Below are 11343 nucleotides of genomic sequence, written 5' to 3' on the forward strand. Positions count from 1 at the left end.
GCTTTACATTCATCTTATTGTATTTCATTTCATTGCAATGATTACAATACCCTCCATGCATCATCATTCAACAGCATTTGCTTCCAATCTCTCTGGATTTTTTTTTTTTTTTTTTATGTATACCGAAGCACTCAGGAATATATAACCAATCAAACAACCAAAGGGTATAACCTGGCTGCCATCCCCCTTGCTGCCAGCACACAGGCCCTTTTCCTCCTTGAGTCTAGAGTCCCCAGCTGCTTGGTCTCTCCATGTCCTCAAGCTCTCATCTCTGGCATGGATGTTTCTCTGGATAGGGTCCCACACTCTGCTCTTCTCCTTTGATGGTCCCAGGGTCCTTGGCTCCTGGACTGCAAGATCAACCATTCCCATCCTTATTGATACAAAACATCTGCCTTTACATTTGCAACATTCACACTCAATCCTGATAGCAATTATTCACTATTTGAACCACAGGAGTCTTATCCCCATCTCCTTTTACCAGTTCCATCTAGACAGGTTGAAAACCACTCAGTGGAGATTCTACCTTTCCCTGCACCCTCTGAAACTAAGCTCCTTCTTGAAAACTTGTAAGCCAGTCACTTTGTGCATTTGTTGCCCGCCCCCCTCTCATTTTGGGTAGCTGAAGTCTAACTAAGTGACGCATCCCTGTTGACACTGTGTACCAAGGGTTGGGAATGATCCTTGCTGTAAAGATTTGTTCCCTCCACACTTATTTTTTAATGTAAAATTTTTATTCATCTTTCTTTTAGTGTTCATGCTTTTTGCATACTGTTTAAGAAATATTTTCCTACCAAAGCCATGTAGATATTTTCCTATACTTTACCTTTCAATATTAAGATCAACAGTTGATCCAGAATTGAGTTCTGTGTAAAGTAAAAGGTCATGGTCAAGATTCATTTTTTTTTTTCTTTATGCATGGATGTTTAATTGACTCAGCACTATCTGTTGAAAAGGCCTTTCCCCCTAAAATTGTACTGCTTCACTTATCTTGTAAATCAAGAGTCCATTTAAGTCTTGGCTTGTTTTGTGACTTTTTATTCCATCCCATTGGTCTATTTATCCTTTTGTTAATTCAACATCCTAGAGTATTTTTTCCACCTTCTCTTACTCAAATAACAAAAGGGCAGAAATGCTGTTTAATGGGAGTTACAGACTATGGCTAGAAGAAACAGTAGGTAATTTACTGTACCACAGTAATTTAATTCATAAAAATTTACATAATTTGTGAAGGATTTATTTATTTATTTATTTACTTATTTAAAAAGTTTTTATTGCAAACTGAGTGATAGTTGACATGGGAGAACACTGGCTTTAATCAGCTTTAGACCATCGTTTCATTGCAATGATTACAGTTTCCTCCATGCATCATCATTCAACAGTGTTTGCCTCCATTCCTTTTGTTGTTGTTGTTGTTGTTTTTTTGATGGTGGGATGTTTTATATAACTGATATAATATCAAAAAACACTCAGGAATATATAATAATTTAAACAACCAAAGGGCACATTCAGCAGGCCTGACTCCTGGCTGCCAGAACTCAGAAAGATTTATTTGTAACTTCTTCATGTTTTTATGCTATTGTAAATGTTGTTGCTAAATGCCATTGAGTCAGTTCTGACCCAGAGCGAACCTGTATAGAGTTTCCAAGGAGCAACTGGTGGGCTTGAACCGCCGACCTTGTGGTTCACACCAACTTTGCAGTCCAGCACATTAACCCACAGTGCCACACCAGGACTCCATTTACACCATTGTGAATGGTGTATTAATATTTTATTTACTGACTTATTTAGCTGACATATAGAAATGTAATTGCTTTATTATTTATTCTGTAGACAGCGATCATATTATTTACTTCTCTCACTATTACAAATATACTTGTATTATTTTTGGTTTTCTATGAACATAATTAAGTCATCTAATAGCAACAGTTTTGTTCTTTTTCAAATTCTCATGCTCTGTACTAAACTGGCATGGAGATCCTCCCATACAATGCTGAATATAGATGGTAAAACCAGACATCCTTGTATTATTTTCAAACTCAACGGAATACTTTTTAACATTTTATCATTAAGAGTACAGTTTTTTGTAAATGTTTTGTAGATATGCTTTACCAGGTAAAGGGACTTTCCTTCTATTCTAAGTATGATAAGACTTAAAAAAAAAAAAACAAAAAAAAAGATTGCTGAGTTTTTACTAACACCGTTTTTGTCATTTAGTAAAAAATTACCAAAAAACCCCAAAGTTTCTCCTTGATTCTCTTCATATGATTGATGAAATTAATTACTCTTCTAAAGATAACCCATTCTTGCATCTCCAGGATGAATCCAATGTAGTCATAATTTAGCATGCTGTTAAATCATCATAGAGTAGGATATTTAAAAAACTTTAGAGTGATAATTCCTGCTCTTTAACTGTAACATTTAATTAATTTGCATGAACACATTTACCCTTATTTTGCATTTCTCAATTGTCCTACCCCTTCTATGCTTCTGTTACTTTTTATCTTTTCTTGTCTTATTCTGGATCAATTGTTTGTTTGTTTGTTTGTTTTTAAATAATTCTACGTCTTTCTCTCTTAGCTTGTAAATTGTATATTTGGTTTATAATCTTTTAGAGACTATCCTAGAAATGACCCATGTAGACTTTTACTTAAGTTTATAGTTAATTGATTTATCTATCCTCTTCCTAGGCAATACAAAGACCTTAGAACATTTACCTCCAACTATTCCCTCTTGACTTATATGTTCTTGTCATATATATGTCTTGTTATATAGATCTCTTATATTTATCTACATAAATACAAAATTCTAAAAGGTCATACCACCCTTACTATGCTTGACCTCCTCTGATCTTGGAAGCTAAGTAAGGTTGGGCCTGGTTTGTACTTGGATGGGAGACTGCGTGGGATACCAGGTGCTGTAGACTTTGGACTCCTGGCTTGGTACTGTAAGATCAGCACCAAACCGGGAGTTAAACAACAATAGTCTTGAAAGCATTTTTGCTCAGTATAGAATCCTAAATTGGTAACTACCTACTTTCATTTCATTGAAAATATCATTCCACTGACTGGCTTTCACTGCTGATTTTGAAAAGTCATCTTTTAATCTGATTATTACTGGTTTGAAGTTTCCCACCAACTATGGTTGCTTGAAAAAAAAAAAAATTAACAGCATTGTTGAGACAATTCACGTACCATACAATTTATACTATTTAAAGTATACAATACAATGTGTTTGCTATTTATAGGACCCTACAACCATCACCACAATTGACTTTATGACATTTTTGTCCTTAATTAACAGAAATCCCTTAACCATTGACTGTCAGTCCTCATTCTTGTCCCAGTCCCCACTAACCTACTTTCTGTCTTGATGGATCTGTCTATTTTGGACATTTTATATAACTGATATAATATCAAATGGGATCTGTCTATTTTGGACATTTTATATAACTGATATAATATCAAATGTTATCTTTTGTATCTGATTTCTTTATTTTAATATAATCCTTCCAAGATTTTTCCATGTTGTAGCAGGTATTAGTATTTCATTCCTTTTTGGTGCCAAATAACATTCCATTGTATAGATAACATTTTGTTTGTCCATTTATCAGTTGATGGATAATTGGGTTCTTTTTACTTTTTGGCTATGGTGAATAATGATCCTGTGACTATTCATGTAAAATTTTTGTGTGGTGTGAGTGTGTGTGTGTGAACACATGCCTTATTTTTCTTTTATGTATACCTAGGAGTAGAAATACTGTGTCATGTGATAATTCTATGGTTAATCATATGAAGAAGTTCCAGACTGATCTCCAAAGTGCTGTACCACGTTACATTCCTACCAGCAATGCTTGAGGATTCCCATTTGTCAACATACTTGCCAACACCTGTTGTTTATATCACTGAATCTTATCCCTTTTAAGATCTAACATATGTCTGTGATGTCCTACAAATTTGCTGTAATGTGCTTAGGTGGGAATTTCTTTTAGCTTATTCCACTTGGGATTAATTTGGCTTCTTGAATTTGTGGATAGATGACTTTTCATTAGTAGTAGAATATTCCAGTTATTTATTTATTTACTTTTGCTTCTTTTCTTCTAAAACACTGATTAAGCATATACTAACTATATTTTCTTACTATAAGGAACACTGATGGTTTAGTGGGTTATAGGTGGGGCTGCTAATCCCAAGGTCAGCAGTTCAAATCCACTAGCCACTCTGTGGGAGAAAGATGAGGCTGTCTGCTCCTGTAAACATTTACAGCATCAGAAGTCCTATACAGTGTTGTTATGAGTCGGAGCCGTCTCCATGGCACACAACAACAACAGGACTTTCACACTATACCCTCCATGTCTCTTACATTATCATGAATTTTCCTCTATGTGCTTGTTTGTTTTTTTATGGTAGCCTTCATATTTATGTGTGTATGAATAAATTTCTTGTTTGAAAATTCTTTGAAATTTAGTATGAAGGTTTATTCTGTAAAGACAATATGTATTTGCATTTACTTGGTGCCTGATTAAAGTATTTAATTTGCTGACATGTAAAATTTTAAAGATAGTTATCAAATGTACTGTAGGATAAAGAACTGGACGGCAAGGTTGGTTTCAAACAAAAGTTTGGTGGTTCAAACTTACCAGCCACTCCTCAGAAACCCTATACAGGGTTGATATGAGTTGGAATGGACTCAATAGCACTTAACAACAATAAACAACAAATGAATTAAAATAGTCAATGTTTACCTGCTCCTGGTGAACAAACCACACTAGAAATAGTTCAAGCGAAGAACTTCTACATATTTTAGGTCAAAAAAGACCTAAATAAATGGAGATGTAAGTAAAAAATGGAAATTCTTCACCAGTTGATGAATGCAATTGCTATAAAAATATCAGTAAAGATTTTTGTATATATCCACAGAGATTCAAAAAAAAAAAAAAAAATATATATATGGTAAGGTAACTAGAATATTTCAAACAAGATTGAGAAAAGAAAGAATTAAGTGGGAGAAATAATTCTACTAGATGTTAATGTTTATTATTATGTTGCTGTTAGGTGCCATCAAGTCAGTTTGGACTCATATCAACCCACAGAACACTGCCCAGGCCTACACTGATTGTTGCTATGCTTGAGCCCATTATTGCAGCCACCGTGTCAATCTATCTTGGGTCTTTCTCTTTATCACTCACCCTCTACTTTACTACACATGATGTCCTTCTCCAGGGACTGGCTCCTCTCGATAACATGTCCAAAGTACATGAGATGAAGTCTTGCCATCTGTTTCTAAGAAGCATTCTGTCTGTACTTCTTCCAAGACAGATTAGTTCATTCTTCTGAAAGTCCATGATATATTTAATATTCTTCACCAACACCATAATTTAATGCATTGATTCTTCTTCTGTCTTCCTTATTCATTGTTAAGCTTTCACATGCATATGAGGCAATTAAAACATACCATGGTTGGTTGAGGTGTACTATATTTCTCAAAGTGTCATCTTTGTTCTTTAAAACTCTAAAGAGGTCTTTTGCAGCAAATTGATGATTGCAATATGATACAATGTGATGTTTGATTTCTTGACTGCTACTTCCACGAGCATTGATTATGAAACTACGTATAATGAAATCTTTGACACTTCACAATTTTTTCTCCTTTTATCATGATGTTGTTTATTGGTCCAGTTATGAGAATATTTATTTTCTTTATATTGATACAGAAGGCTGTAGTGTTTTTTTTTTCTTCAGAAATTGAAATTTTATAAAAAGGCATTTTTTTCTTTTTATATCCATAAAATGATGTCATTTTATGTATAGAAATGTGTCATAAATTATATAGAATGTTCCTTAATTACAAGGTTGTAGTTTTTGACCTTCAGCAGTAAGTGCTTTAAGTTCTCTTTGCTCTTAGCAAGCAAGGCTGTGTCATTTACTTATCACAGGTCATTGATGAGCCTACCTTTCTTTATTCTTGATGTCACAGGTGACAGTTAAGGTTTTATATCAACTTCACTGGGGAGATCAACCAGGTTGACTGCATTGAACTAGTCCTGGTACAGTGCTGTAGGATAAGCACTGGGCCTCAAGGTTAGTTTAAATCACGATGTCAGTGGTTCAAACTCACCAGTTGCTCTTCAAAAACCTTATATATGATAATTTTTAGTTAGAACTGACTCGACAGCACAGAACAGCAGCAGCATCGTGGAAAGGGCAGCGTTTTGTTCTTACTTGAACAGACACTTGCTTTGGATATGGATTTGCCTTTCCTGCTTGCAATGCTTCTGCAAAAACTTCCAAAATGCCTTATCCACTGTCTTGGTATCCCACACAGTCTCACTTCAGATCAAGGCACTCATGTCATACCAAATGACCCAGTCCCTTTGGGAATGAAGGTTTGGCTTACCCCACCAGGGAAACAGCGTGATGAGCTGAGGTGCTTGCTAAGGGCAAATGGAATATGGAATGGGTGCCAGTATGATCACATGACCAGTTGCAGGAATGAGAACTGTAACTATAATTGTTATGAGTATTTTTTATCTTGTATGTGTGCGTCAAATATATTTGTATTGCTCACTTACAAAATATAAGCTATAAATGGGGTTAATGCATTTTTTTGTTGTATGTGTGTTAGTTATATCCTGTTAGGCACAAGTATGACTTTATAATTGTCTTTATTTAGAGACTTTGTATGTTTTAAAGAGATGTGTGTATTGGTGTCCTGGTGTGATCCTGTAGGATAAGCACTGGACTGCTAACAACAAAGTCAGCAGTTCAAACCCACGAGCTGCTCCTTGGAAACCCTATACAGGGTTGCTATGAGACAGAACTGACTTGATGGCACAACAACAACAACAACAATTTAGGTGCCAGCTTGACAAAGGGTAGACTGTGATAGTTAAGGTTTTGTGTCAACTTGACAGGACCAGAATTGTCAGTGGTTTGGCAGTTGAGATGTAGTTACTCTTATGATGAGATCTAAAAGAATGTAATCAAGTCCATGATGAGGTCTGTTACTGACAGCCAATCACTTGAAAGGAAGCTTCTTTGACATTGTGGTCTGATTCCAATATATGGACCCTCAGGCAAGACCTGTTCAAGCTCTGCTAGGACTGGATCTTGCATCTGGCTTGCCCTCTAACCTTTGGCTCTTTGGCCTGAGCCAGCGGCCTGCTCTATTACCTGCCAATCTTGAGAGTCATCAGCAACCTACTTCTTACCTGCTGGACCTGCCTGCTTGTCTGCCATCTGACATGCCAATCTTGTTCACCAGGCCTGTAGCTACATGAGTCATAAGCCTCCAGCCTGACATCTCACCATATACAGTATCCCCTTTTGAATAAGTTATGATTGCTTCTTGGTTCATGCATAAGCTCCACATGAACACATTTAAGTGTTCTGCAATTCCCATTCTTTACAATGTTATCCATAGTTTGTTATAATCCAAATAGTTGAATGCCTTTGCATAATCAATGAAATACAGAAAAATATCTTTCTGGTATTCTCTACTTTCATCTAAGAGCCATCTGACATAAGTAATGATATCCCTTGTTCTACATGATTTTCTGAATTTGGTTTGAATACCTTTCATTTCCCTGACAATGTACTGTTGCAACCAATTTTGAATTATCTTCAGCAAAATTTTCTGTGCTTGTGACATTAATGACATTGTTCAATACTTTCTGCTGGATCACTTTTCTTTGGAACAGGCACAAACATGAATCGCTTCTAGTAAGATGGTAAGATTGCTGTCTTCCAAATTTCTTGGCACAATCAAGTGAATGTTTCCAGTATTGTATTCACTTGTTGAAACAGTTCAGTTATTATTTTGTCAATTCCTGGAGCCTAGTTTTTTGTCAATGACTTTAGTGCTGCTTGGACTTTTTCCTCTCATGCCCTTGGTTCTTGATCATATGCTACTTCCTGATATAGTTGAACGTTGACCAATTCTTAGTGGTAAAGTAACTCTGCATATACCTTCCATCTTCTTTTGAATCTTCCTGCATTATTCAATATATTTGTCATAGAGTTCTTTGTTATGATAATTTGAGTCTTGATTTTTTTTTCAGTTCTTTCCTTTTGAGAAATACTGAACTTATGGTTTTCTAACTCCAGGTGTTTGCACATTCTATTATAATAGTAACTTTGTGTTCTTGAGTTGACCTTCAAAATTTTCTACTCAGATTTTTTACTTCATAATTTTTTCCATTCACTTCAGCAACTCTACATTCAAGAGTAAATTACAGAGTCTCTTCTGACATCTCTTTTAGTCTTTTTATGCTTTTCTGTTCTTTTAATGGCCTTTTGCTGTCTTTGTATATCATGTCCAAACTAATTTGATCTTCAGTCATTCTTTTTCTTTTTTTTTTTTTAAATATTTTGTTGATGTTTTATTTGTATTTTGATAACGATATAAAATTTCACAAGAAACAGGGCTTTTCTCAAACAATAAAAAAAGTTGTTGTTTTAAAAATCTATTTCTTAGAAGAAAAAAACAAATCTTTTCAGTCAGCATTGGGCCAATCCAGATAGAAGGAACCAGTAAAGTGGAAGTTACATATGGGAGATACATTCAGATTTATCCAAGGTTAAGAATAATATCTTCTGTCTAGTTCTGTAAGGCTCCAAATGAGCCACCTTGGCTTAAAACTAGCAACAAGGCTCACAGAGTTTCCAGGGTCCCCTCTAGCTTGAATTTATTCTCCAGGAGGCGGCATCTGTTTAAAAAACTCATCAAACTGCTGCTGCTCCGGTCCTGTCATGAGCCTGTTGAGGGCATAGATCTCTGCTCATTGTCTTTGTTTCAGCTCCTGCTGGGCCGATTTCTGCTTGGCCTTCTTGACTCTGCTGACAGATTCTTTAGCTTTGGATTTCTCTTTATATGCTGGTGGATCCACAGCTGGGCTTCTGAATATGTAAGTCAGCTCTGATCTCTGGATCTAGCGTTTGGAGCCGATGACTGCTAGGACTAAGGGTCCAGGGGCCCAGTCATTGTTTTTCAATGCGTCCGAGTTTTTCAAGATATGGACTCTAATTCAGATGAGATATAATGAAGGTTGTACTTTGGCTCTCAGGGATTAGTATTAATTTACTTCAGTTTCACTTTATACTTGCATTTGAGGAATTGATGCCTATTCCACAGTAGGCCCCTGGGCTTGTTATGACTGATTATATTGGGTTTCCCCATGATATCTTTCCATAGATATAGTCAATTGATTTCTGTTTATCACATCTGGCAAGATCCACATGTGCAGTCTCCATTTAAAAACTTATATCAATCACTGCAGTAATCAAGACCATATGGTACTGGCAGAGAGACAGACATGTAAATTAATTGAAAAAAACTTACCATAATCAGCCTATCCACGCAAATAGGCTTAGTTGATTTTTGACAAAGATGCAAAAGCAATTCAATAAAGAAGGGATGTTTTTCAACAAATAGTGCTACAACCATTGTTGTTGTTGTTAGGTGCCATCGAGTCGGTACTGACTCATAGTGACTTTATGCACAGCAGAATGAAACACTACCTGATCCTGGGCCAACCACACTACTGTTGCCACGCTTGAGTCCATCGATGCTGCCACTTGGCCAATCCATCTCATTGGGGGTCTTCCTCTTTTTCTCTGACCCTCTACCTTATCAAACATGATATCCTTCTCCAGAGACTGGTCCCACCTAACAATATGTCCAAAGTATGAGAGGTGAAGTTTGGCCACAATTAAACTTCAATCTAAATCTTACAACTTAGAAAAAAGTGTATTCCATATGGAGTTATTTTTTAGCCTTAAGTGTAAAATTGTTGTTGCTGTTATTAAGTGCTATCACAAAACTATAAAACATTTTAGAAAAAAGCAAACTATGCAAAACAATTCATAATTAAGAATAATTTTATGCAATCGCTTCAAAAAAGTAGAATAGCTAGATAATATTACTGCATTCTTCTTTTTGTTAATATTATAGGTTGAAATTGAGAAAACAATTTTTTTCTCTTTGAATAGCTATTTTAGATTTGTTTTTGCACTAAGTGCCTCAAGTATCACTCATTTAGTAATATTAATTTTCCATAATATTAACATTCTGAAAGGAGTTTATAAATAAGCATTAATGTATTTTTAAAAACATACTTCTCTTAACGATAGCAATTATTCTTCCCTGTGGGGCCACCATAAAACAAAAAGTAGAGGGCATTGAAATCAGAGAATATATATGCATGATTCATTTCCATAGGTTTCTATGGAGCTTTAAAGTGAAGACTCAGAAATACACTTTAATAACGCTAAATTCAGATTGTGTATTAGAGTCAGACTGGTCAATAGCTTCATAGACTTTTGTGTGAATCGACCAGGGACGTAGCACAGATCCCTGTTAAATTAATAGGGATCATTTTCCGTTTTGTGATTCATCACTTTCCATTCATAGATGATGCTCCTGAGCCGTCAGTAACAACCGTGCTTTGTGTTATTTTTATGCTTGATCAACCATGTAGTGGTTTGAATTCTGCTGTGTAGCCTGTGCTAGGAGACATGAGGACAGGCAAAAGATAGGATGAAACATGGGCTCTGCTCGCTACAGTCTTATCACAAACTTGAGCGGATAGGACATAGACACTTGTAACACCATAGAGTATCACAATGCAGAGTACAGGCACTTAGAGGAGGGCTCAGATTTTATGACGTTAATACTAATACACACAGTAAGTGCACAGTAAGCTCGAAATGAGAAATTCTTATACCTTCTACAGAGATTATACAAATCCAGTTGCCATCAAGTAAATTCCTACTCAGAGTGAGTTTGTGTTAGAGTAGAATTGTGTGCCATTACGTTTTCAGTGACTGATTTTTCAGAAAGTAGATTGCCAAGTCTTTCTTCTGAGGTATCTTTGAGTGGACTTAAGGTGCCAATCTTTTGGTTAGCAGCCTGGTTAGCAGCTGAGCACACTAATTCTTTATAATGCCCAGCGACTCCCAGAGATTACATTACCCTCTTTTATTTTCTTCACAGCTCTTATTATTATCTGAAAATTTGTATTTATTTGCTCTTACTTACATTTTTTTGTCTGTTTCCCCACAAGAATAGAAATTCCATGAAGAGTTCAGGTTTAATATGAGGAAAAATGCTTGCAAACAAAATAAAACAAGAACACACTGTGTGATGATGCATGAAAAGGAAAGGTCTGCATGCTACTGGAACATAAGAGAGCAAGCCACCTTGCCCCAGAAAACCAGAGAAAACTTCCCAGGGGAGATTTTGTTTGCCCCGTGCTAAGAAATCCAAAGGACAATGCAAGGAGGATGAGGCTACAAATCGTACTCTAAAAGAAGCAAGGTATGCTAAATGAAACATTCTATGATG

The 11343-nt window shown here is 35.8% G+C and overlaps 1 pseudogene; it reads right to left on the minus strand.

The window, feature by feature from the left end:
• Nucleotides 1-8686: 8686 nt before the first annotated feature.
• Nucleotides 8687-9444, minus strand: LOC102834652 (annotated as a pseudogene).
• Nucleotides 9445-11343: the final 1899 nt, after the last annotated feature.

This window comes from Chrysochloris asiatica, unplaced genomic scaffold, assembly GCF_000296735.1.
Source record: "Chrysochloris asiatica unplaced genomic scaffold, ChrAsi1.0 scaffold00036, whole genome shotgun sequence".
NCBI lineage: Eukaryota > Metazoa > Chordata > Mammalia > Afrosoricida > Chrysochloridae > Chrysochloris > Chrysochloris asiatica.